Raw genomic sequence first — 27,217 nt, 5'->3', positions numbered from 1 at the left:
GACGACGACCTTGTCGTAGTAAGCGGTGGCAAATATCTGTGACAAGAATTCCATCGGAACAGTTTCAGCCCTGGTAAGTGCAGGAGCGATTGGAGAAAACTTCAGGCATTCGATGATGGGGACCATGAATGCGTCATATGATTGAGGAGTTAAATCGATGATCAAGCTTTGCTGTGGGCGAATGGGCAAGATGTGGGATGTTGCGTGGACTGAAGAAGAATCTGCCATTGTTTTGAAGAAGGTGGAAGAGATGATGAACAGTGAAGTTTGAAGGATTTCTGGCTCTCTAGAAATATAGGCATGGTAAAGAGGTAAATGGTGGGTTACACTGCCTTTTATAGTGAGGGTAAAGGAGAGAGAAATATCTTCCCAAATCTTCAATTGGAAAACGAAGGGTTTTTCGGAGTTGACTGATGTGTGACAGTTGGGGTTGCCGATGATCACGCATGAGAGAGAATGTCAGGCCCCTAATAACACGCGTCCCATCAGGCACCGTTTGGATATGAAATGGTTCCTATGCGCACACGTTTCCCTGTTGCGCCGTTTGAAATCAAATCGATTGGACTCCCGCCTGAGTCATTATGTCGTCATCTTATCTCTTTAAATTGTAACGGCATCTTTAAAATAAAATTGCCATGTGGATCAATATTAACCGCAACTTTTGATAATAGCCAACCCAATTAAAATTCCTTAGAATTAATGAAACCAGAATTTTGGAAAATCAAAAAGATTTTTGTGCTTAGGGTGTAAAAGAAAAGAAATAAAGCAACACTTTTGGGAAAATATGTGATGTCAATAAAGACACGAAACAAATGATCCCGGGCACGAATCTCTTCCTTCAAAGTCAAGAGAGACTTTAAAATGTTTGTGTGGTTTCTCGTTGAATAACGATCAGACACTTATTAAGAAGTGTTGAAAGGCTTCTTTTAATTAGGCTTATAAGGGTGGCTTTCGCTTCGATTCAGAATTCCTAATCTTGATATAAGATAGAAATCGAACGAAGTACTTGTGAGACCAATGTAGTCTGTTGAACAAGTAGGTTGAAGATAATTTAATTTGGCTAAGAAATATATAAAATCTCAACAAAAATTAAAATTGGATCCCAAGGGAAGAAATGTTATGGGTGTTAACAATTTCATAGGAATCACTCAAAAGAAAAATAGAGATTTCATGTGGTACATTCGTCAATTCATTAGTGAAAGCTTGAGCAAATTAATTGTTCACCGTCAATGCATAATGGGTATTGAATTTTGGGTTTCACTTAGCACGTAGTGACACGAAGCTAAGATCATGAACACAGAAATTGTGCAACCATAAACCTCAGTGGTAATGTCTGAGAGTCTCAAGGGTTACGTTTGTGAAACGAGGGAGATGGAGAACAATGATGTAGATGGTATAAAGAAACCAAAGTACCTCTGCTATAAAAATAGGACCAAGCAGAAAACTCTTATCTCATGTGAGAAGAGAGTTAGGTAACTCATGATTAGAATAAATATGATAGCCTAATTGGGAAGACAATGTTTGTTTATACCAGGTCAGTAAGGCTATTATTCAGAATCAGGTGAGGCTTTGGACGCATACAGCAGCATGCTTCTAGGGACACTTAGCTAATGAAATTATATACCCACAAGAAAAGGAGAAATAAAATAAAAAAATAAAAGCCAAGCTAAATAAGATAATAAAAAAAAATATTTTTGGAGTTTTTGTATTTATGAAAGAAAAGAAAAAAAATATTTTTGGAATTTTTGATAAAAAAAAAATTAGACACACACAAAAAAAAATTGAAACCGAACCCGAGCGTTCGGTCTATTTCGGGTGAGAAAAATTTTGGAACCGAACCCAAACGTTCAGTTAATTTCGGTCGTCAAAGAAAATAGATTTGAAAAAAGAGAATAACTTTGACAATAAGAGAAATGAATTTGGAAAATTTATACGTAAGATCTACAACCAAGGAAACTACCTTTGAGTGATGAGCGAAAAGAAGATAATGCAACCGAACCCGAGCGTTCGGTTCATTTCAGTACATTAGCACAAGACCCGAACCCGAACGTTCGGTCTATTTCGCTTCTTGCTTTTGAGCTTGAGAGATAATTTTTGGTACTGACTCCGATTCCATCATACCTAGCCCTTGTAGTATTTTGTTAAAAGATGCTTCAAGAAGAGCTTTGGTGAAGATGTCAGCCAGTTGATTAGTGGTTCGAACAAAGTGTATTTCGACGTTCCCATCTTCCACATGATCCTTAATGAAGTGATACCTCAGTGCTATGTGCTTAGTCTTGGAGTGTTGTACTGGGTTATGATAGATCCTAATTGCACTTTCAGAGTCGCAATATAGTGGGATCTTTTTCATATTGAGTCCATAGTCCCTGAGTTGGCTTTGGATCCAAATCACTTGAGAAGTACAGGAGGCAGCTGCGATGTATTCTGCCTCAGCGGTAGACAGGGATACACAGGTTTGTTTCTTTGATTGCCAACTAACCAACTTCCCGTCAAGGAATTGGCAGCCTCCAGTGGTGCTTTTCCTGTCTAGTCCACAACCTCCAAGGTCTGCATCTGAGTAGGCTTGAACGAAAAGCCTGAGTTGGATGGATACCATAGGCCTAAAGAGGTAGTTCGCTTGAGATACCGTAGTATGTTCTTCACTGCAAGCATGTGAGGTTCACGAGGATTTGCCTGAAATCTAGCACAGTAACACACAGAAAACATTATATCAGGCCTGCTAGCAGTAAGGTACATTAAAGAACCGATCATTTGACGATATAGCGTAATATCGACTGCTGGTTTATCCAAGGATGGAGTGAGCTTGGTGTCGAACGTCATTGGAACTTTAACCTTTGAGTCTCTCATCATGCCAAATTTAGCAAGGAGAGTCTTCGTGTAAGCTTCTTGGTTAATAAAGATGCCTTCGGGTCCCTGTCTAATATTTAAACCAAGGAAAAAGTTAATTGGACCCATTGAGCTCATTTCAAATTTAGTCTCCATCAGCTTTCTGAATTCAGCCGTTAAGCTAGGATTGGTTGAGCCAAAGATGATATCATCGACATAGATTTGAACAATCATAAGGTGGTTACCTTCCTTCTTACGAAATAAGGTTGGGTCAACCGAACCTTGTTTGAATTTGGACATCTTTAAAAACTTGGTTAGTGTTTCATACCAGGCCCTCGGTGCTTATTTCAGTCCATATACCGCTTTGTCCAGAATATAACAATGATTGGGGTATTTTTCATTGACAAATCCAGGTGGTTGCTCTACGTACACGGTTTCTTAGAGTTCTCCATTTAGAAATGCGCACTTTACGTCCATTTGGAAGACCTCAAAGTTCTTGTGTGCAGCATAGGCAAGAAATATTCGAACAAATTCCAGCCTAGCCACAGGAGCAAAAGTTTCCTCATAGTCGATTCCTTCCTCCTGGCAGTATCCTTTCACCACTAGACGAGCTTTGTTTCTTATCACATTGCCTTCCTTGTCCATCTTATTTCTAAAGACCCATTTAAGACCAACAACCGAGGCATCTTGAGGAGTTGGAGTGAGGCGCCAAACTTTATTTCTTTCGAATTCATTAAGTTCGTCTTCCATAGCTTGAACCCAATCGGAGTGATCAAGAGCAGTGTTAACTGTCTTTGGTTCAACTTTTGAGACGAAGGAGTTAAACATACAGAACTCTACTTTTGAAAATAAGGAAGTTTGCTTTGCCTTTAGTTGAGATCGGGTCAGGACCTTTTCAGAGACATTATCGACAACCTGTGAAACAAGATGATCTCTGGTCCATTTGACAAGAGGAGGGTAATTTGGATCATAGGATGGATCCAATTTAGCATTTACCATCTCTTCTAGTTCAGATTGACTATCATCGTCATAAGACATATCGGCATTCTCCCCCTCGACAGATGAGCTTCCAGGTGTATCTTGACTTTCCAGAGCTACAGGAGTTTCGGGTGGTGTTGAGCTTTCGGGTACCACATGACTTTTGGGTACAGATTGGCTTTCGGGTACAGCTGGGCGTTCGGGAGCAGCTGGAGAATAGTTCTCCCCCTCAACATGTGAGCCCGACTGTGAAGAAGAAGGTGGATCCTCCCCCTCAACTGAAGCATCGTGCTGTGGAGGGTCGTTGGAACTTGATCCTCCTTCATTCATTTGCTTGGCAACATTTTCGATGAGTTGCTTCAGATGATCTACTTTGTTGTCTGCTGCACTAGCTTCCGAGAGAGTGGCCTTCTCTGGTTCATCAAATAACTCAACAAACTTCTCAAATAGGTTTGCAATCGAGGCTGTGACTTGGCCTGTTTGAGAAAAAAAATTTCCAACTGTGTCTTCACTGGTCTTCAGCTTTTTGACAGAGCTGTCATCGAAAGTCACATAATAAGTTTCTTCAATCTTCCTCGAACGTTTGTTCAAAACCCTGTATGCTTTCAAAGTGAGAGAATATCCCAGAAATATCCCTTCATCGGCTTTCACGTCAAACTTGTTACGATGTTCTTTAGAATTGAAGATGAAACACCGTGAGCCGAATACGTGGAAGAATTTGACATTTGGCTTCCTGTTGTTGATGATCTCATAAGGAGTGAGACTAAAGCGTTTATTGAGATAGGACATGTTCTGCGTAAAACATGTTGCAGCAATAGCATCAGCCCAAAAATATAAAGGTAAAGAGGCAAAACTTAGCATGGTTCGGGCCGCCTCACACAAAGATCAGTTTCGTCTTTCGACAATTCCGTTTTGTTGAGGGGTGTAGGGAGCTGAGAAGTTGTGACTGGTTCCTTTTTCTGCCAAGAAGTCTTCGAATTCTTTATTTTTGAACTCCAGCCCATTGTCGCTCCTGATGTTGCGAACGACTTTCCTCAGCTGCACTTCAACCTGCTTGATAAACATCTTTAGCTTGAGAGTTGCTTCAGATTTGTGCTTCAGAAAGAACACCCATGTAAAACGTGAAAAGTCATCAACAATGACAAGAATATACTTGCTACCGCCGATGCTTTCGATAGATGATGGACCACACAAGTCAATGTGAATTAACTCTAATGGTTCAACAACTTTAGTGTTACAATCGATGGGTGACTTTGACGACTCTGCTTCCCCATTTCACACGCAGCACATAAATGTTCTCGATCAAATTTGAGCAATGGAAGACCTCGAACATGACCACCTGTGACAAGTTTGTTGATATCCTTGAAGTTGAGATGAGAGAGCCTTCGGTGCCACAGCCAGCTTTCGTCAGATTGTGCTTTGGATAACAGGCAGATAGCTGGATTTCCTTTGATGGGTTTGAGATTCAGGGGAAACATTTCGCCTTTGCGCTCCGATTTGAGAATTACTCTTTTTGTTTTATTTTCAATTATCTCTGAACCCTCATCATCGAAAGAGACCTTGAGACCGGTACCTCCAACAAGCTGAGACACACTAATGAGGTTGTGCTGCAGTCCTTCAACGTATGCAACCTTTCTGATTGTGAGATCTCCATTTGTTATTATTCCATAGCCTTTTATCGTGCCGAATGAGTTGTTCCCGAACTTGACGAAATTCCCTCAGCTCTTCCTTCCTTCCTGTCATGTGACGTGAGCAGCCACTGTCAATATACCATTCTTCGTCAAACTGCTCGTCACTGATAACCTGCAAAAATTAAGCAGATTTAGGAACCCAAAGTTTCTTGGGTCCACGTGAGCCTTTCACAGGAACATGAATAGTAAGAGAGATGTCAACAAGATATGTTCTTTTTATTAAAGTTGTTTCATCTTTCTTTTTAATGGTGAAAACCTTAATTTTATTGGGATTTGTTACTGTCGGTTTGGATTCAGGTTTAGGCATTTGGACATTGCGATGATTTTGATTTGTTTTGACTGAGGAAACCTTCGATTTTCCTTTCAAATTTGCTGAAGATTTTGGTTTTTGAGTATGAATAGAATTGGATTTAGAATGAGGTTGAGAAGAATTAGAAGAATTAGAATGAGATAAGTTAGATTGGGAAGTTTGCTTGACTTGAGGTTCTAGGTGCCCTTTTTGTTTTTGATCATTAGTGGGACCGAACCTTGAACCTTGATTGCTTTTGCTTTCGGAACCGAACTTATGCTTTTGGTAGTTGGTGTTCTCTAAACCGAACCTTTCCCTTCGGTTGTTATGATCCTCAGAACCAAACCTTTCCTTTTGGTTATTATTACTTTCTTTCTGCCTAACAGCACTTTTCTCTGACTTTGAATTTTTGTCATGATAAGAGAAATGGGCGTTTTGAGATCACCAAAAATGTTTTCGTTCAGAGAGATTTTTCTTGTATCTCTGATTCCTTTGCTGCTTCTGATCCTTAACTTGCTTCGGTTGTCGGTGGATGTTGGCTTTTTGCTTTTGCTTCTTGTCAGCCGGTTCACTTTGAACTGATGATGTTTCGCTTGAAGGAGTGACTTTTTCTGCAGGAACTCCTTTTTCTTCAGGAACTTCTTTTGTACCACTAGTACTTGGCACGTCGAAGTTGTTAGGTTTGTTTAGTGGCTCTGGCACATATCTGCCTTTGGTTTTCCAGGACGTCCGCTCCGACATACCAACGGTTTCGTCAGCATTATCGATAGGGGCAGACCATAAGAACTCATCACAGCCATCAGCATTGTCTTCATTTACAATGGCTGTGAGTTCGGCTGTCTGATGTTCGGTTACTCCTGTGACCTTATACACCTGATTTGGAGTCGTCCTTACCTTTTGATATACAACAGCTTTTTCTTCAAGGATCGGGGACTTTTGTTGGGACAAACGAGCAAACTCCACATAATTTTCTGAAATAAGATTTTTGTGGTTTTCGGGTTCGCTCTTGACAAACTCAGAACAGTCAATTTCATCCTCTACAAAAATTTCACTCATATCATCATCCTCATTAAGCTCAGATGCATTTTCAACATCAATTTTATTTTTTGAGCTCAAGTTGGCATTCAATGAGTCAAACTTTTATATGGTTTCGGTCCTTAGTTTCAGTTTATCATTTTCATCCAAAAGATTTTTCAGCATGTCCTTATGGTCCTTGGACTTTATGAAAGATTCGATTTTGTCTAGACCATACATATACGTCGGATTTACATCCTCAGACGAAACTACACTTTCGCAATTATATGCTTCAGCGTCAATTTCATCTTCCTTAAACTCAATAAAGGGCAAAATCATGCGATGAATTTTCTGTCCTATTTCACAGTTAAGATGAAGTTGAGTGATGTTAGAATAAAGACGCTTAGCAATCAAACAAAAGACATTTCTTTGTTTCAAAAGTTTTAAATTGTCTCTTTGTAAATAAATGTTTTCGTCTTTGGATTTGATCAACTCCGACTCCTTCAGCTCTATCCACATCCTCCGTTCCTCACTCTTTGAAGACACCCTGCTTAATTGGTCAGTTAGGTTAGAATTGGTGACCCGTGTTTGAGTTAAACTGCTGTCTAGATGAGAGATTCTTGAATTTACATTTTTTAATTCTTTTTCATATGAATTTTGTGGGACTTTGAATGAAACAAAAATGGATTGTACCTTCTTGATTAATTCATCAAGCTCATTAAACTGCACGCTGAGAGGTTTTGCTGTGAAACACAAGTCCTCTCGCTCCTTCGTGTCTTCATTCCCACCGTCTGTGTTGTATCCCCTCATTTGAGATACATCCGACACCATCAAACACTTTCCACCGCTTCCTTCACCTTTCGCAACATAAGCCTTTCCATGAGATGGCTTTCTGACTTCATCATCCTCAGAGTCGGTTGACCAGACCTCCACGCCACCGAACTCATCATCCGCTACCGAACCCTGCACAATTAAAGCATTCATATAAGGGTTAGCAGTAGTTTTCTTTCTCTTGATTTCTTCTAGCTTTTTCATCAACATAGCTTCTTCATCTTTTTCTTCATCCTTTTCTGCCATTTTCTTTAGGACACAGTCTTTGGCATAGTGGTTCTTTCCTCCACAGTAGTAACAGTTCACACCTGAATCTCCTTCAGCTTTCGGCTCTTTCTTTGGTTCTTCTGCCTTCTGTTCCTCCCTCACTTTTTCAGAACTATAGCTTCCCTGCCAATTTCTGTTCTTATTGGTAGGAAACCTTTTCTTGATAAATCTCTTTGGATTTGACACCATCATTGCATAATCTTCAGAGGTAAGGTCATAGTCTTCTAAGTTAAGATCTTCATCTTCTACCACACTTTTGCTTTTAGATAGAAGGGCCAAGGAACCCAAGCTTGAAACCACATTTTTCTCCTGCAAGACAATCTTTTCTTGGGATTTCAAAATTCCTACCAGTTTAGCCAATGAATATGATTTGAATTGCTCATGAGCTTTAACAGTGGACACAACTGCTCTCCACTCAGATCTAAGACCATTCAAAAACGTAACTTTTTGTTCAATCAACTTCCTTTCAATATCGTGTTTAATCATCTTACTGAGAAGATGATTGAAGCGATCGAATGTCTGAGTAACAGTTTCCTCGGGATTCTGCTTAAATTCGCCAAACTCAGATAAAAGTAGGGTCTGAATGGAATGCTCCAGATCTTCGTCTGTGGAATATAACTCTCGTAGCCTATCCCAAATTTCTTTGGCAGTGTTGCATGAACTCACTAGCCTGAAAGTATCCGATTGAAGAGTGAATCTGATTAGTCTCAATGCTTTAATATTGCACTGAAACTTATCTTTTTCGTCTTGAGCAATATCTTTTACGTCCTTCAATAGATCATTATACTCTTTCTGAGTTTTAATGATTTTAGACGTTGCTGAATGAGCGAATGGTCCAGACACGATTGCTTCCCAGATAAGATATCCATTGTCATCAGATCCAATGACATAATCTTCAAAGTGATGTGCCCAGACTTCGTAATCCTGGGTGTAAAGGATGGGAATCTTCGTCGTTGATCTAATGCTATTTGAGATGTTTATGGAATTTGATTGTGACTCGTCCATGCTCGATCGTATAACCTGTTTGAAAGATCAGACTTGTAATATATATATATATATATATATATATATATATATATATATATATATATATATATATATATATATATATATATATATATATAAGATTAGGGCAAACCAAATAAATGCTGAGTTACGTCAATTATGGGATGACGGCTCAATAAATATTAGTTAATGCAGAATAACCCTAATCGCAACCTTTTTCACAGAAAAGATGTGTATGAATTACACAGCCTCCTGCTATGATACCAATTGATAAGTTATTAATTAACTTAATGATCGATTAGATCTTCTTAACAGGTAATGCGATGAAGAAAAAAACAGTAAATAACACAAGTATAGATCAAGATGTGTCGAATGATTAGATCAAACAATCCTCAGCAGAGCTCGACTAAGAACTTCCGCTGTAGAGGATTTTAGGGTTACAAGAATGATAATAATAAACTTGCTGAATAATCACTTTCTGATCGTTCTTTTCTATCTCATTATTCTAGGATGCATGCAAGCTCCTATATATACTAAACCCTACTAAACTCACGGATGGACAGGCCCATACCGGAGATACAAAATGGACTAGCTAACGAGCCCAATAGACGCAATACTTAACACAAAACACGACCCAACATAAAGTTTTGAAATCTACACCGAATTCTCGGTTTTTTATTTGTTATTTATTTGGTCCTTACAGAAGATTTTGAAAATTCGTGTGCTTCATATCCCATCATCTCTCCAGTACGCTGACATCTTCACCAATGGAATCGCCCACATCCCTCACTGAGGATTTTCGATCAAGTTTGAGCGTTCAGTCGAGACCTCCCGCTCAAACCGTGGGAGCATATTAGTGTATATGTATTATTTTGTATTGCATAGCTCATTTATGTGTATTGTATTATAGTATTCAATAGCCCATTAGACCTCAAATGTACTTTATATATATATGCTATTAATTAATAGAAAATCATTATGGGAAAATCACATTTGTTTCAGACAATATTGTCTTTTTAGGTATGACAGAGACTAAGTGCGCAACAAAAACAAACAATAATGATGGTCCAAGTTAAAAAAAAAATTAGAGACCAAACGTATAAATTACATTAAACCATAGGGATGATTCGTGTAATTTACTCTTGTTTTTATTCTATGTTGGTATGACCGACATTATCCCTATTTGGTAAGCTATTAAACTTATGTGGGTCACCCCTTTCTTTTTAGAGTAAATTACACGAATGGTCCTTGTGGTATGGTGTAGTTTGGGCGCTTGGTCCCTACGTTTTTTTTCTTAACTCGGAAGGTCTCTAAAATGTAATTTTGTTGCGTGTTTTGTCCCTGCCATACCTGAAAAGTCTATTTTGCCATTAATGATATATTTTTATTTTGTTAATTTGTTTATTACTTAAGCTATCAGTAAATAAAATTAATTATTAATAATTGTTTTGTATGGACTCACCCTAACTTATTCTTCTTCCCTTCTCGATGGAGGAAGACTATCCTGTTTCCCGGCATCAACTCCGTTCACCATCTTCGGCCACATATCCGACACCAAAGAAATTACCAAAAGTCAACACAAACTACCTAATATTTAACCATAAATATGAAATACATCTAAAATCAAAGCAACACCTCAAATACAAAACAAAATCCAATCTACAACCTGTTGGATTAGTGTCTAAGTCCATAACTATTTTGATATCTACTTGACCCGATGGTGCATGGTCCTTTTAGGTTGTCTTCACCAAAGCAACTTGATAGGATGAATTATGGAGAGAAAGAATTAAATATGGTTTATTAATATATTATGAGAATAATATATTAAAGGATAAATCATATTGTTTAATTAATATTAGTCAATAATTAATAAGAATTAAGTTTGTGACTAAAAGATATTAATTAAACTAAGGGACTAGAACTGTTAAATTGTATGATAGTTGAATATTGAGCTAATGGACTCCATATTAAAGGGGTGGATGAATTCTATGGGGAAACCCATTAGAAATCGTCCAAGGCCTTTAAGGAAGGAGCCTATGGGTTGCTTAGGGCTTAAGCATCCAAATTAGGGTTTCCTTGTTAGATAACCCTAATAGCCTCATTATTTAAAGAACCCTTATGCCCCAAAAACGTGGCCAAGCTTCCTTCTAGGGTTTCCACACGTTTTGGGCAGCCTCCTTCTCTTCTCTTCTTCATCCTCTTGCTCTTGGTGTTTGTGAACCATTAGAGGAGTGACATTTGTGACTCTAAGCTTTCTAAAGTCAATACAAGGAGGATTTGAGATTGTTATTGCTACATAACAATCAAGGTATGATCTAAACCCTAATTTATATGTTATATTGATTATCATATACTAGATCTAGGGTTTATAGTCTTGGATGAATTGATGTACAATAGAGAAACCTAGATCCAAGCATTAGGGTTTGTATGAGCACATAGGATGTACTTATAGCCAAAACCCATCAGTAGTATCAGAGACTTGATTGGTTTCTATTGTATTGATGCCTTGTGTGTTTGTTCAAGTTGCAAAATCGAGTTTTGAGCTCCCTGCCTGATGAACTCGGCGAGTACCACAGTGTACTCGACGAGTAGGCCTCAACTCGGCGAGTCCAGTGTGGTACTCGGCGAGTTCGAGCGTCAGATGGAGCTATTTTCGGGATTTCTTGCTGTTTTACTCATGAATACTTGCCTTATCTGTTTTAGATCATTAAAATCCGATTTTATACATATTTATGAGTATATCCTTGATTAAACAAAAGACAATTACCAATTAATTAGATAATAACTTCCTTGTATGATTAAAGTTTGATTATTTGTATTAATTGGGTAACTTATTTTGCAAGAAATTAAAATTAGGTCAAATATAGATAATGATAAAATTAATTGTTTAATTTATATTATTTGTTATTTGATCCTTGTGTTATGAAAAGTTTCAATTTTCCCCTTTAGGTTTTATAGTTTAAATTTGAACTCAAAAGTTTTTGTTTTGAAATTTAAATAGTTGAAACCCTAATGTTTTGAAAAATGTTTCAAAACTTGCCCTCAAGTTTTGGAATTTAAATTTTGATTAAAAGTTTAATTTTGATGTATATTTAAATTCTAAACCCTAATGTTTTGAAATGTTTCAAAACTTGCCCTCAAGTTTTGGAATTTAAAAGTTGATTAAAAGTTTAATTTAGGAATGTTAAATTCTAAAACCCTAGTGATGTTTTGAAAAGTTCATATCACACCCTTATGGTTTTATTAATTAATTAAGGTGTATAATTAAAAGAGGTTTAATAAATCCATAAAGTTTTGGTTTACAATTTAATTGAGTTAAAAGTATAATTGTTAAAATTGACCACCTAGTATTTTAAAAGTGTAAAATACACCATATACTATATATAACATTAAAAGTCTAACATTATATATATATATATATATATATATATATATATATATATGTATGTATGTATGAGTAAAAGTCAGTCTTACCGTTAGTAAGCCTCATTCACGAAGCTGGTCTATAAGGGGTGTTTAAGGAAATTGCCTATAAAATGGCGATTGAATGGGTATCCACTCTTACCCACCGCACTCTTGACTAGTGGAGGGTCGTTAGCCGAACAGGTAGGATAGGACAGAACTTTCCATTATAAGTATAATGAAGTACAAAAGTAACTAAATGTTTTACAAATTCCCAATCTTAGTTACTTTAGGCAAAAGTGAATTGATGCAATTCCATGAAATTACACTTTGTACCCTTGCGAAGACGTTAGTGGAGCGTGTGTGGTTAACCGACACACTAAATGGTTCTAAGCAAAGGTGGCAAATGGTGACTCAACGTTTGTCATAGTTCGGTGGAGTGTGTGTGGTTTATCGGCACATCGAATAGGTGATTGTAACATGTGGGGGCACCATGTAAATTTGCATGGTTATTCACACCCGCTTTGTGATCCTCGGTATCCCAGTCACAAACTAGAGGGGCATATCGAGATTTAAACATGCCATTGAAAAGTTCAATGAATCTCAAAGGATCTAAGAGTTTTCAAAGTATTTAAAACTTAATCGGTTTTCGTTTTTCATGGTGTAAAATTAGTGAATCGTCATTCACTTACCTTCAAATGTTCTGCAATTTGGGTTACGGCATCACTCTCCCGAGTTGTGGAATATTGTGTTGGGTCCTAGCCTTAATATCTCATTTGGGTGATTTATTAAGGACTCAATCTATCAACTAACTTGAATTTATTTTTCTCCCGTTTTTGTAGATGTCAAAGTACGACAACTATGGCCTTCCCAAATCCCGTGGAACAAGCTTTCCACATGAAGATGATATTCCACGATTCGATCGAGGAACAAGAAATCATGCTTCACTTCCTCCACCTCCTCCAATTATTCTCCCTAACCCACAAGACCGAAGAATTGAAAGGTTCAATGTCACTAAAGCCCTATTGGAAATGAAACATGAAGATGGTAAACCTGTGTGTGCCCACATTCTAGGAATGAAATCACACATCGATAGGTTGATAATGTTGGGTGCGTCATTCCCTGATAAGTTGGTTGTGAATTGGGTTCTGCAGTCACTTCCTGAATCATATAATGAGTTCAAAATAAAGTATTATATGATGGATCATGACGAAAACCTCATTGACCTAACTTACATGCTCATTGCTGCTGAATCATAAATGATTTGGCAAAGCAATGGAGCGTATTTGTTGGGAAAGTCAACCAACCATGCTTCCGAGGACGTTCTAGGAGAACCGACCTGCGTTTGTTGCCAAGAGAAAGGGCGTTGGATACAAGTCTGCCCTAAGAGCCTGAATAGTCCATAAGATGGGAGAGTCAAAGAGTATGGTTGTGCTTCAGGTAAAATCCACTATCTAACTCCATTAAGTTCCTATTCATTGATTCTTAATACATGATGTGATAAGATTGCATTTGAATGTTTTGCAGGATCAGTGAAAAGAGAGGAAGCTTGATGGAAAAGCAAGATAAATCTAATCACGAAGAAATGGATCTCGATCGCATGGATTTGAAGATTAGATTTTGAGCTTAGAAAGTTATGATAGAGTTGTTAGGAATTTTTCTATATAGTTTTCAGTTGATTTTGCATTGTAAGGACAAATGTTTTCCGCTGCTTTTATGAATAAAATAAATTTTGATTTGACTCATTTATTTATTTATTTATTTCCTTGCAATGAAATCACTATGAAAATTGATGTTTGCGTATTTCTACAAAGAATGGATGTGATTCTTAATTATGTTAATAGTGGAAATGTCAAGAATTTACCAAATAGGGAGAGTTTCTCATCACCCAAGGTTCAATTGGACAGAAACTTGGAATCATGCAACTTGGTTGCACGATGAATGAGAAATTTTATATTTGGAAATTAGACAAATTCGTTAACAAAGTGTCAAGTGAAGGACTAGGAGATCGAGTACACAAAGTTGTGTGTTGATTAAGTCCACCACAAGAGTAACAAAGATATTCGTCATGATTTACTAAAAGTTTAGTAAATGTGATTATACTTACAAGATTAAGTGTAATTCTGAATTGATTGAAAAGGTTTAAATCAATAGCAGAACGAATAAGAAGAATCAAGTAGGCAGAAAGATAAAAGTTAATCTATTCTAAGAAGAAGGGAGAGTACTTTTATGCTTTATGATATGTCTTAATGATTAAGAACCATATCTCAATTGATCCTCTAAGTGAGTCTTAGTACAATTGTATGTCTAAGAAGAGGAATCGAGAATTGAAGAAATGGTTAAATCAAAAAGGTCGATCATACTTCGTTCCAATAACAAGTCTTAGTGTTAAGATTGTAACATTAAGTGATAAGTCTTAAGAAGCTTTATAACATTCATCAAATGTAGAATTTGGAAAGAGGTTTTCTTATTCTTGCACATTTGAAATTGATAAGTTGTGATGTCTTGGATTAGACAAAGACCAACGAGGACCAATTTGTGAAGTGTTGATAAAAGCTATACTAACTCTTGAATATTTGGTTGTCAGGAAATGTTTATTGACAAGAGAATCTTATATGTCAAGGAGTCAGTGGGAGCCTTAATGGTCTTGAAAAGTTCAAGAACATATCAAGAATAAACCTTATCGATAATCACTAGCACACGAGTTAAGGTTTACAACCTATCGTGTAGACATTATCTTGTTTCTATGCCGTTCCAATCGAGTTAATTATGCATATGAGTTCTATGAGTTCTCATTTGAACGCATAAAAGGCAAGGACATTGATCAATGAAAAGTACATTGATAGGAAAGGGTGAGCTGCTTAACTACTTGAAAGACATGGTGGGCAGCCGTGTTACCACAAGGCAAGAAATCAAGATCAAGAGTTCGGTCCATATGAGTTTGAATTTGCCATAAACTTTGGTTTTAACAAATTCACATGGATATGAACACATACACCATTAAAATATAAGTTTCATAAGATTCCATTCTTTATGAAAATGATTGTGAGGAAATGCTTTCACTAAGGAAGATTTTAAGAAGATAGTGATTGTGAAAATTGTATTCTCGAATTCGATTATGGTTACAGTATCCCTTTCCATGATTCGAATTATGAGATTTGGCAATTACTCTAAATTGTTTAAGACACACATATAAACTATCTAAGGCAAAGGTGTATAAGTTTAATAAGCCTTGATAAAAGATTATCAAAGCATTGGGTATTAGAAATATGAACTTAAAGAAATTAAATAGGCATTGTTTTTCTGAAAGTTAAGCTGTTTCTGAATACATGTCAAAGCTAGTGGGAGCATAAGTGTTATGTTTGTAATAATCATCGTGAAAGTGGGAGCATAAATGTTATGATTGCATGATTATTAAGGCAAGTATGGCAAGTTAGCAATATTAATTATAGAAAACAAGATTCATACTTTGCAAAGTTGTAAGGGTTGAATAGTTGTTTTGCTATAATTAAGGGAGAGAATATTATGCTTCATTTCGAATCTAAAGGCTTAGGTTGTGGAATGTTAATAAACTTAGTCAAGGATACATAGTGTGTTCTTAAATTTCGATTATGATTACGACATTCCTCTTCATAATTCGAATTGTGAGAACGTAGCACGTAAAATATTATGGCAAAAGATTGATAAAGTATCAAATCTTTATGTAAGACATTATGCATCGTGTCCCATACGCTTCGGGTTTAGGATCGATTGAAAATGCTATAATATTTGACCATTCTAAAGTTTTCCAAATGTCTAGCGCATTTAGAGGGAAAAGGACAAGAATCGGTTTTGACTGAGATAATTAAACAACTATCAAAGGACAATCCAAAGTTCGCCAAGGATTGGTCGTTTGTGAGTAGTTGGAAGTATAGTATTGGATGGACCATATCGACATTATTATGAATAGAAAAGATTTTATTAAGAATGAGTTGTCATATGGAAAATATGGAAACGTTTCATTATTGGGAATTGGATATTGAGAATCAATGTCTAGATTAGAAACTTTTATGCAAAAGGATGTTCAAAGGAATGTACTTTGAGTAAGAGACATCACATCTATGGAATTGTCTTGTAACAATCTCCGATAGATGACTTTGTAATTCATTGGCAATAGTCATTGTGACTTTTGTGCTATGACATTACAAAAGGATAATTGCATTAAATGTTAGAATCTAACATATTCCACAAGTGGAAAGAATTTGATATTCTTTCACTTGTGAAAATGATTAGGAGTTGTGAAATGAGTATGATTGGGAATGTGTTCTTTTGATCTATTTCACAAAGTAAGAACCATAGGTAAACATTGTGTGCATGCTAAGAACATGGGGAAAATGTTGTAATAATTCAAGTAAGAAGTTGATTACCCGAAACAACAAATAATGAGTAATCGATATGGTGATAAATAAAAGGTGTTTTATTTATACTCAAAGGTTTGAGGCCATATGGGATTAGTATTATTCTTGTGTTTCACTTTGCATGTTTTGACTTCCTGAATAATTAATTATTTCAGAATAATCGAATTATTCGAACGGACCACAGTCGTTCATATGTTGGAAGTAGGTACGAATGAAGACTGTCGTGAATTGGTGTGTGGATTGTCTAAAGTGTATTAGACATAAGCAAATGTTTGCTGCAACGTTCATGAGTGCTTATGAATACGATTTGAGCATTGGATTAAACCCACGCTCACTTGGATCACTTCATGGATTGTATCACAAGTGATTGGTGAGACGATAACATCTTATATTCTTGAAACCGAGATGTGTGAGTTGTATATTGCGAGTCGGTTGCATATTGATAATATGTAAACGCACCAGTAACTTGGTGTTATAAAACATATTGTTGTGTGTGATTTGGTGAGTAAGTGCAAGCGAGCATTGAGTCAAAGTTTATCCATTCCTTTTATCCAAAGTAGGATAAAAGTGATATTTGTGGGCCCCTCGATGATTTAGTGATGGCACCTAAGTGCTTGGCCAAGCCGGGACTAAATGGATGTGTTCAATTATAGTCTGTTGTCAGTCGTCATAAATCTGAATTCGGGAAACAGCACATAGACAGAGAGAATGATTTAGATCCATGTCTCAGTCTATACGATATCTAGAATGGAGGAATATATGATCCCTTATCTAGAGGACACACATATCTGATAAGATCAGAGTTGACAGCGGCTTTGGAAAGCTACGATTGCAGATCAGGATCTGAAGTCATACGCTGAATAGTTATTAGACTTATCTAAGTGGGAGACTGTTGGATTAGTGTCTAAGTCCATAACTATTTTGGTATGTACTTGACCCGATGGTGCATGGTCCTTTTGGGTTGCCTTCACCAAAGCAATTTGATAGGATGAATTATGGAGAGAAAGGATTAAATATGATTTATTAATATATTATGAGAATAATATATTAAAGGAGAAATCGTATTGTTTAATTAATATTAGTCAATAATTAATAAGAATTAAGTTTGTGACTAAAAGATATTAATTAAACTAAGGGACTAGAACTGTTAAATTGTATGATAGTTGAATATTGAGCTAATGGACTCCATATTAAAGGGGTGGATGAATTCTATGGGGAAACCCATTAGAAATCGTCCAAGGCCTTTAAGGAAGGAGCCTATGGGTTGCTTAGGGCTTAAGCATCCAAATTAGGGTTTCCTTGTTAGATAACCCTAATAGCCTCATTATTTAAAGAACCCTTATGCCCCAAAAACGTGGCCAAGCTTCCTTTTAGGGTTTCCACACGTTTTGGGCAGCCTCCTTCTCTTCTTTTCTTCATCCTCTTGCTCTTGGTGTTTGTGAACCATTGGAGGAGTGACATTTGTGACTCTAAGCTTTCTAAAGTCAATACACAGAGGATTTGAGATTGTTATTGCTACATAACAATCAAGGTATGATCTAAACGCTAATTTATATGTTATATTGATTATCATATACTAGATCTAGGGGTTATAGTCTTGGATGAATTGATGTACAATAGAGAAACCTAGATCCAAGCATTAGGGTTTGTATGAGCACATAGGATGTACTTATAGCCAAAACCCATCACAACCCACATCCAAAACTAAAATCTCCAGGAAAAACTCACAAATACAATCCAAATGAAACCCATAATTTGAAATTTTCCATCTGAACCCAAAAATCAAATCGAAATTGAAATCAAAAGCATACCATGACCATAAAAATCGAAACGTTTTAAATTTAATCGATGATCAATCCTAAAAATTGACCTTGGTCTCGAAGACAAAGATCATTGTTTACGAAGATGAAGAACATCGATGATAGGGGTACACTCTCATACCTTAAATTCGAGTTTGCAAGTTGAATAAGCAAATCCAATGAAAAAATGAATCACAAATCATGAACCAAATGCTTCATATTCTAATATACCCAGATCACTAAGAGAGTTAGGAGACATATCTTTAATCCTGTGATTTTAGGGCTACATCTTTAGTTTCATTCGACCATAATACACATCAAGAATGGTAAGGAAATAAATGGATCAGTTCATGGACAACATCTGAAGCAGTTGTGGAACCCTAAAACCACCAACATTTGTCCAGAGGTCGACGGTGGTCCAAGCAGTAGTGGAAGGTCGCTAACACAACCTCTAATGTAGGGATTGAGCAGTGGTGCGGAGCCCTAAGCTCCGGTATCACCACTTCTTCTCGATCGAGGTGAAGAAGGTGATGGTGTTGATGCAGGAGAGGCTGTTAGGCTTTCCGACGAGAGAAATTGATGTCCGACGTGAAAATGGTAAGGAGGTGGTTGAAAGCTTTCCGACAAAGGTAAAGGAGGTGGAGCTTTCTAGCGGTGGTAGGGGTGTGGATGATGGAAGAAAGAATATGTAGTGGTGGTAGCCAAATTGTTTCTAGAAGAAATCGGTCGATGGTGATGATTAAGGACGATGAGTAGGAATGGTGAAGGTAAATGGTGAGACCCGATTGTTTTTAATAATAAATAAGAAATAAAAATGACAAATTAGTCAACACGCAAAAAAAAAATACATTTTATTATTTTAAACCATCCAAGTTAAAAAAAAGAACCGACTAGATAGTCCATTGTGTAATTTACTCTCTTTTTAACCTTGAAAACCGTTCTTTTAGGGCAATCGAAAGGAATTGGGCGGTAAAAATCAATTCGTAGCCACGTTTCTTCAAAACCCTAACTACTGTAAACCCTATTTAATCCCGTATGTCTCTGATATCTTCAGCATCACAAGTATACATCTCGAGTGCTTGTTTTCGGCGATCAACACACACTAAAATCCACGTCGATGCCTCTTCAAGGTAAGATGGAGTTGATTTTGCTAATCTGTTGGATTCTATCTCGTTATTTCGAAACAATTAATCTCAGAATCCATGGATTTGCTTAGATCGATCTGTTTTTCTATTTTGGAAAATCCATTTTTGCATCTGTTTTACCCTCTCTTTGGGAATAAAATCGAGATTATTCAAGGAGATATAACTGATGCATATAGCTAATTACAGGATGGCTTACCAACGCATTGCATTTCATTGGATTGCTTTAGTGTCAAATGGTCCTTCCTATATTCTTTCTCATTTCATAAAACGAACTTTTCGTTGTTCTTGACATTTTTTTATATTGGATTTGGAAACTTTGGATATTATTTTGAATTGGCAAATGATGTAATTTCAGTTTTATGCTTAACACACTGATTAAACCATGGTGACTAAAAACTCCGCTTATTATCTGATGCCAAATTCTTTCTTAAATGCATTTGTAAAGCAAATATTTTTCTATGTTTGTTTCATATTTTTAGTTGTTATTGTTGGATATTGAAAGCAAATGATGCGACACATCAATCTTATACTACACACTGAACATTTTCATGTAGAAAAACAACTCTCAATTATCTTGTGATGCTTTTCGTATTCACAAAATCAAACGATTTGTGTCTGAAAAGTAATTAAATTCTTTTTAAGTTTTTCTTTGAATTTGCATTGATTGTATAATTTCAATGACGAGATTCAGCAGACGGGCGGTCTGAAATGATGCCATGTTGATTGTTCTGCGTAATATCTCTGAGATTTTTAATCAAATTTAAGTCATGTTACACTTTACTATTATGGTGTTTGATTGTTCTTCTGTTACTTTTTAACAATTTTGTAAATTTTCTTGTGTTGCTGTGATGAATATGCAAATTTTATATGTCTGGACTTATGAGACATTGTCTGTGAAATGATGCGCATACTTCTGAGCTTCAAATGATCCATTTAATAACAAAAATGGAATCTTATAAATGAGAAATTAATCTAGAGTTGGATTTTTTAATGAAGGGCTGCTGTGATTATAAATAAAAAGATTTAATATCTGAACGCTATTTCGATGGCATGATAGACTCTTTTACACCCATAGAATATGAGCACCCATGTATCAACATGTTCAAATCATAAACGTTTTATATATAACTTTGGTTGAGACTTATTGATGTTGTTGCAGTGATTATAAAAAATTCCTCGTTCTGAAAGCCATAGCCATGGCATGACAGACACTTTACACCCATAGAATATGAGCAACGTTACTTAAAGAATTTTTATGTATAATAAGTCAAATCAATTTGTATTATTGTCTTTTTAAATTTGTTAAATTTGATTTTGTAAAGGGAATTGATAATGATACGAATGGTCAGTAGTTCTATATAGTGGTGTTAAGCTCTAGTTTTCAGTTTTACAATTGGAGTCCAATTTTTAATAAGATTAGGTGTTTTTAATCTGAATTTTTGATTGATAAAGTTGCTTTTTCTTCGTAATAATGAAACTTCATAGAGCAATTGTAGATGACTAATCACTTTCAGATAAGGCATGCTTCTTTTTTGTTTATTTAAGGGGTGTTTGACAAAGCTTAAAAAATGAGTTTTTTTGATTTATTATCAGTTTGATACCAGTATAACTCAAAAAAGTGTTTGGGTGAAAAACAATTTATAGTTGCCTGGCAAAGCTTAAAAAGATGAGTTTTTTTTTTTTTTTTTTTTTTTTTTTTTTTTTTTTTATTTACCATTTCAATCATACAATATAGGTATAGGTAAACGATCAAATGAGAAAAAAAAAATGAAAACCAAAAAAATTAAGAACCTAAGAACCACTTATTTTTAGCTTATAACCAAGAATATATTTGTTAATTTTTCAAATACAAATTTATATATACATCAAAATGAACGGATTTGTGTAACAATTACTGAGGAATATATTTGTTAATTTTCCACCGCTAACATTTACTTCCTCCAACTCAAGATCTATGATTTATGTCGGTAATCGCCGCTACAACACCACTGTCGAAAGACTAGGCTAAATCAACGAATTCCGATGAGTGACGATGCAGATCGGCGAGCGATAATGTAGATCTACAAGCATCAACTGGCAAGTTCAGATCTATGAGTTAGGTGATCGACAAGGATCCGCAACAATCGCCTCCTTCCAGATATGTTTCATGTCCGATCTCTTCCAGCCACTTTGTTCATCTTCGATCTCCTCCATCTCAGATCACCACCTCCCTGCTACTCTACCACTGGTGCTCTACATATCTTATTGAAATTGAAGATTAATAAACATCAATAATGTTGTATACAATCAAATTCTACAACTGCAAAAATCCAAAAACTACCTTTGAGTTGCCATTATCCATTGACCTCCGACGCCTTGTTATTGGAGCAGGTGTTCCTTTCTATTTTCTTTTCTGGCCACTCACTACTAATTTTTCGTCTGAGAAGAAGCAACTTCAAGCTTGTTTGCTACAGGAGAGGAAGTGCTTTTGATAAAAGTACAACGATCTCGATTTTAGAGAGACATTAAAGGTAATCATCCACTGTTAACTTTTATTGTTTTCTATAAAATTGTCACTATGACTACACATTGTCTGCTATGCAAGAATAAGTTTTATATATATATATATATATTTATATATATATATATATTTATATTTACTGTAGTCTAGTACTCTAGTCCCTGGACTATTATCATATTAGCCTTATTTATGTTTATAAAAATATAATATGGGATTTGACTTCATATTACTTTGAGTAAATTACTGAAATCTTTTCTGGGTTTGGCGAGAATTGCACGTTTACTCTCTAATTTTTTTTTTTGCACTCAGATCGTCCTTGTGGTTTGATTTTGTTGCGTTTTTCGTCCCTATGGTTTGGTAAAAATTGCATGTTTGGTCTTTAACTTTATGTATGTAAGGGACGAAAAATGCAACAAAATCAAACCATAGGGACGAAAAACGCAACAAAATCAAACCATAGGAACGATCCGAATGCAAAAGAAAGTTACGGACCAAATGTACAACTTTGACCAAACCACAAGGGACGATTTCAATAATTTACACTATTACTTTTCTTCTTTTGTATTACTTTTAGCTTTTGGTATGTTTCACAACTTTTTTGTTTCTAAGAATTTAGCTAAATCTTAAAATTTTAAATTATTAATTATATATGTTTTGTGTTTGATTTTTTTAATAATATATCAATCCATTATAATTAAAGCCATTTTATTCTAAAAATCTTGCTACCGTCTTTGATATCTATGATAAAAAATAGTTTTGTTTCAATCGTTTTATTTTTTGTTAAGGTGTGAATTTAATGTCTTGATATCTCATTTATTGTATGTTTCTGTTAATCTTATTTTAACTTCTATTAAGTTGTGAAACAATATTCATTTACTTATTTGTTATAATATTTGTATAAAATAGTATTCAAACTTTATGTTTTATGGTTGTTATTTTGTGAACTTAATTTATAATGTGTGTTGTTATGTTAGTTTCTTTTCTTCAATTTAGTTTTTTTTTAAGTTGTGAATTGTGATGTTTTAATTTTTCAATTACTGTCTAGTTATGTTTATGTTAGTTTTTAACCGTGACCGAGTAAATTAATACTCCTTCCATCCCAAAATTATAGTCCATCTTTCATTTTTGGTGTGTCCCAAAATAATAGTCCATTTTTAAAAATAAATAATATTTTTACCAAAATACCTCCTCATTATTATTTAAAAAACTAAGCATTTAATGGAACATTAAATACAAAGTAAGGACAAAACTATCATTTTATTATATAAAGTTAGTGGTAATTAATATTTTTCTTAATATATGTGTTTTTTGTTTGTGGACAATAATATTAGAACGGAGGGAGTATGTTTTAAGTTGTGAATACTATAAATGAGAATCCTAAACTATTTTTATTAAACTGTGAATGAAAGTCCTGAAATTTTTTATTAAACTGTGAATTTGTGTGGTACACATAAAATATTTAATGAAATACTTCCACAAAATCAATTATATTTTTAAGTTGTAGTGCTATGAATGAGAGTTTTAAAATGTTTTTTTTATTAAACTGTGAATTACAGTCTTAAAATGTAAGTTTTAATTTAAGAAAATGCTCGTGAATATATATTTTTTGTGTATTAAACTTTGAAATCATTATATTAAGCTGTGATTTTTTTGTATTAAACTTTTGATTGTATTAAGTTGTGGTACACATAAAATATTTAATGAAATACTTCCCTTTTGTTGCCTCGACCACCGATCAAAACCATTTACAGATCTGGAAAAATCGATGCCACCGACCGCCGATGTCGATCTTGTACACCTCCAAATCTATGATGTGTGTTTCATCTCCGATTGTTGACCTCGCTAGAACACCAAAAAACGTTGCCTTCCTCCTTCCTCTTTGATCTCCGATGCTTTAACACCAACAACCACCTTTCTTCAGATCTACAACTCCGGTGAGTGCCAAATTGTTGATGCCTTTCCTTCGCTGCATCGATGAACATCTGTTGTCGACAACATCAAAACATCTTGAAATCTGTAATAACGGATGCCAGCTACCGTCGATGTCGGCTTTCTACACCTGTAAATCTGTAATGTGTGCTTCGTCACTGACCACTAACCTCGCTAGAGCACCATAAAACGTTGCCTTCCTCCATGATCTTTGATTTACTACTTCGATGCTCTAACTCAAACCAGGTAAGATGACTTCAAATTTGATTTTATTCTTTAAGTTTTTATGATCTAATACAAATTTAATACAAAACATTTAGATTAGTTATCATTTTATTTATATATGTAGATGTTATTTATTTGAAGTTTGGAAAAGAAGCATTATGTATAAATACGATTTTCTATCATTTTGAATAAAGTATTTTTGGTGCAGACAAAGTGTTTGATGAAATGTCTTAACGAAATTCGCAAAGTTATTAAGCTGTGAACTTCTAAAAATAAATAACATTTTTACCAAAATATCCTCTCATTATTAGTTAACCAACTAAGCATTTAATGGAACATTAAATGCAAAGTAAGGACAAAATTTTCATTTTATTATATAAAGTTAGTGGTAATTAATGCTTTTCTTAATCTGTATGTTTTTTGTCTGTGGACAATAATATTGGGACGGAGGGAGTATTAAATTAAGCGGTAGAAACAATGCAAACACAAGGTGTTTGATGAAATGTCTCAACGAGATCTGAAAGCTTTTAAGTTATGTATAACTGTTTAAAGTTTTGTATTAAGTTGTGAACTAGTGTTTGAAATGCATATTATTTTATGAATTCTGTTTTTTTATGCATTATTTTGTGAATTAGTGTTTTGAATATTCAATTTAACTTTGAATTAGTGTTTAAAATGTTGTATTAAATTGTGAATTCTGACTTTTTTTAGATCTGAATTTTATACATGTAAATGAGTTGTGAATATAATGTATTAAAATGTGAATATGTGTTTTTATGTATTAATTTATGAATATATAAGTTATTAAGTTGTAAATGTGTATTTTTTGATGCATTAAGTTGTAAATGTGTATTTTTTGATGCACTAAGTTGTAAATTAGTGTCTGAAATATTGGATTTAGTTGTGAATTAGTGTCTAAAATGATGAATTAAATTGTGAATTCCAATTTTTTTTATATCAAATCTGATTTTTTAGGGAAAGATGTTGGTGGTTTTGGCATAAATGGTTGGTGGTCGTGGTGGTTGATGGCAATATATTGTAGTTGGCGGTGCTGATGCTAATGGTGGTGGTAGAGTAAAGATATGTTATATTTGTCACTCATCTTCATCTACTTCGTTGATTTAAGATAAGCTATCCTTTTTTATGAGTCATGTACATGTTTTTATTTTGATGTTTGCCTCTGAAATAAATGATAATTTATCTATGTGTTAAACTGTGAACGAGCTATTTATACACTGAAATATGAGATTATATTTGCCAATGAGTTGTAAAGGTATTGTATTAAATTTTGAATTTTGTGTATTAAGTTGTAAATTTTATTCACAACTTAATATAATAAATTTACAATTTAATACACAAACACTCCTCCAAATATTAACGTATAAATGTGAGTTTTAAGTTGAGAATATGGTTGTAAATATATAATTTTTATGTATTAAACTGTGAATTTATTGTATTAACCTGTGAATTGACTGTATTTAAGTTTTTGAATTGATTGTATTAAATTGTGATTTTTTTATGAGTTAGTTTTGTGTTTGCTTATGAAATATGTGAAGAAAGAAACATTATACATGTATATGATTTTCTCTAATTTTAAATAAAATATATAAAATTTAAATTGTGAATATTATGTAAATTAAACTTTGAACGAAACACTAGCCACCACATCTAAATGTATAAATGTTCAAGTTAAGAATATGACATATATGTCTATTAAATTGTTAATTTAGTATATTTGATGTACATTTTATGTATTAAACGGTAATTGACTGTATTAAACTGTGAATTAACTACATTTTACTGTGATTTTTTTAAATAAATTTTGTGTTAAAATATGAATGGTTTATGTATGAATTTTTGTATAAATGTTGTGAATATTTTTATCTTTTGTGTTGTATACTTATATAAGAGTGCATTAGTTTTTTATAATTGTTTTGTATTAAATTCAAAATGAGTAAATTAGCAGGTTTATTAAACTATGAATGTAGTATTTAACTTCTCATTACATTACTTTATACACAGATCTAATTTGTAAGGAATGATGGTTGTAATGTTGACACATGTGGTTGGTGGCGGCGTGTGGTGGTGTTAGTGGTGGTAGAGTTTGATAATTCTTAAAATTTGTGAATTAGTATAAAATTAAATTATAAATGAACTGTATAAATTTGTATTTTATATAAATTGTGTTAGAATATGAATGAATGTAAGAATGAATGAAAATATTAGACAAAAAAATTATGATTTTGCCATTTTCTTTCCAAAAAAGAAAAAAATTGGGATTTTAACATATGCAGTAATATTCACAATACATATTTATTTATGAAATGGAGGTTTGTTAGAGTTCTTAATTTTTTGTGGTACTCATTTGATATATATATATATATATATATATATATATATATATATATATATATATATATATATATATATATATATATATATATATATATATATGTGTGTGTGTGTGTGTTTGAGAAACTTCTTTCCATAAAAGTAGTCATAACTGACAAATTAATAATATTAGGGAATATATCAAATTTCTTGCATACTATATTATTTGAATACATATCCAAAACTTTTACTTTTATATTTTCTGTAAAATTTGTAACTCGGTAAATAAACAAATTCCATCAATATCATATTCCTTCTATTTGTTAAATTGGATTCTAGATTTAAATGATATTATTTTTGATTCATCAATTAATTTGGAATTATTGAACAAAAAATTAAATATAGATTCAAAATATTGTATTTGTTTAAATCTAGTTTTTTATTGAACAAGAGTTAAATTTATAAAAATAATAAAATAATCTTTTCTAAATGTTTTTTTGAGAAGATTGATGTGTTTTTTTGGTTTTGGAATTTCATCACTTATAAATATGTTTTTGAGGAATTTTCAATTTAACTTACTATTTTTTT

At 34.2% G+C, this 27,217-nt stretch overlaps 3 long non-coding RNA genes and 4 other non-coding genes across 7 annotated transcripts; 6 read left to right on the top strand and 1 right to left on the bottom strand.

Moving 5' to 3' along the window:
* The first annotated feature begins 19,473 nt into the window (after positions 1–19,473).
* Positions 19,474–21,095, top strand: LOC111890304 (uncharacterized). The gene is made up of 2 exons (XR_002849793.3): positions 19,474–19,629; positions 19,831–21,095. It is a non-coding gene; the product is annotated as an uncharacterized LOC111890304 (long non-coding RNA).
* On the top strand, positions 19,977–20,064 carry LOC111890325 (small nucleolar RNA R16). Its single transcript, XR_002849812.1, has one exon. It is a non-coding gene; the product is annotated as a small nucleolar RNA R16 (small nucleolar RNA).
* Positions 20,142–20,231, top strand: LOC111890319 (small nucleolar RNA R16). Its single transcript, XR_002849804.1, has one exon. It is a non-coding gene; the product is annotated as a small nucleolar RNA R16 (small nucleolar RNA).
* On the top strand, positions 20,639–20,731 carry LOC111890323 (small nucleolar RNA snoR8a). The gene has a single exon (XR_002849809.1). It is a non-coding gene; the product is annotated as a small nucleolar RNA snoR8a (small nucleolar RNA).
* Positions 20,794–20,882, top strand: LOC111890320 (small nucleolar RNA snoR8a). The gene has a single exon (XR_002849806.1). It is a non-coding gene; the product is annotated as a small nucleolar RNA snoR8a (small nucleolar RNA).
* A 351-nt stretch (positions 21,096–21,446) lies between the features above and the next one.
* Positions 21,447–22,301, bottom strand: LOC111890305 (uncharacterized). The gene is made up of 2 exons (XR_002849794.3): positions 21,965–22,301; positions 21,447–21,884 (listed from the first exon to the last, which is right to left on the bottom strand). It is a non-coding gene; the product is annotated as an uncharacterized LOC111890305 (long non-coding RNA).
* Positions 22,015–25,559, top strand: LOC122197396 (uncharacterized). Its single transcript, XR_006190816.2, has 3 exons — positions 22,015–22,154; positions 23,896–24,319; positions 25,274–25,559. It is a non-coding gene; the product is annotated as an uncharacterized LOC122197396 (long non-coding RNA).
* Positions 25,560–27,217: the final 1,658 nt, after the last annotated feature.

This window comes from Lactuca sativa, chromosome 4, assembly GCF_002870075.4.
Source record: "Lactuca sativa cultivar Salinas chromosome 4, Lsat_Salinas_v11, whole genome shotgun sequence".
In the NCBI taxonomy this organism is placed as follows: domain Eukaryota; kingdom Viridiplantae; phylum Streptophyta; class Magnoliopsida; order Asterales; family Asteraceae; genus Lactuca; species Lactuca sativa.
The sequence above is the reverse complement of the archived record's forward strand: the minus strand, read 5'-3'. Positions and strand labels throughout refer to the sequence as shown.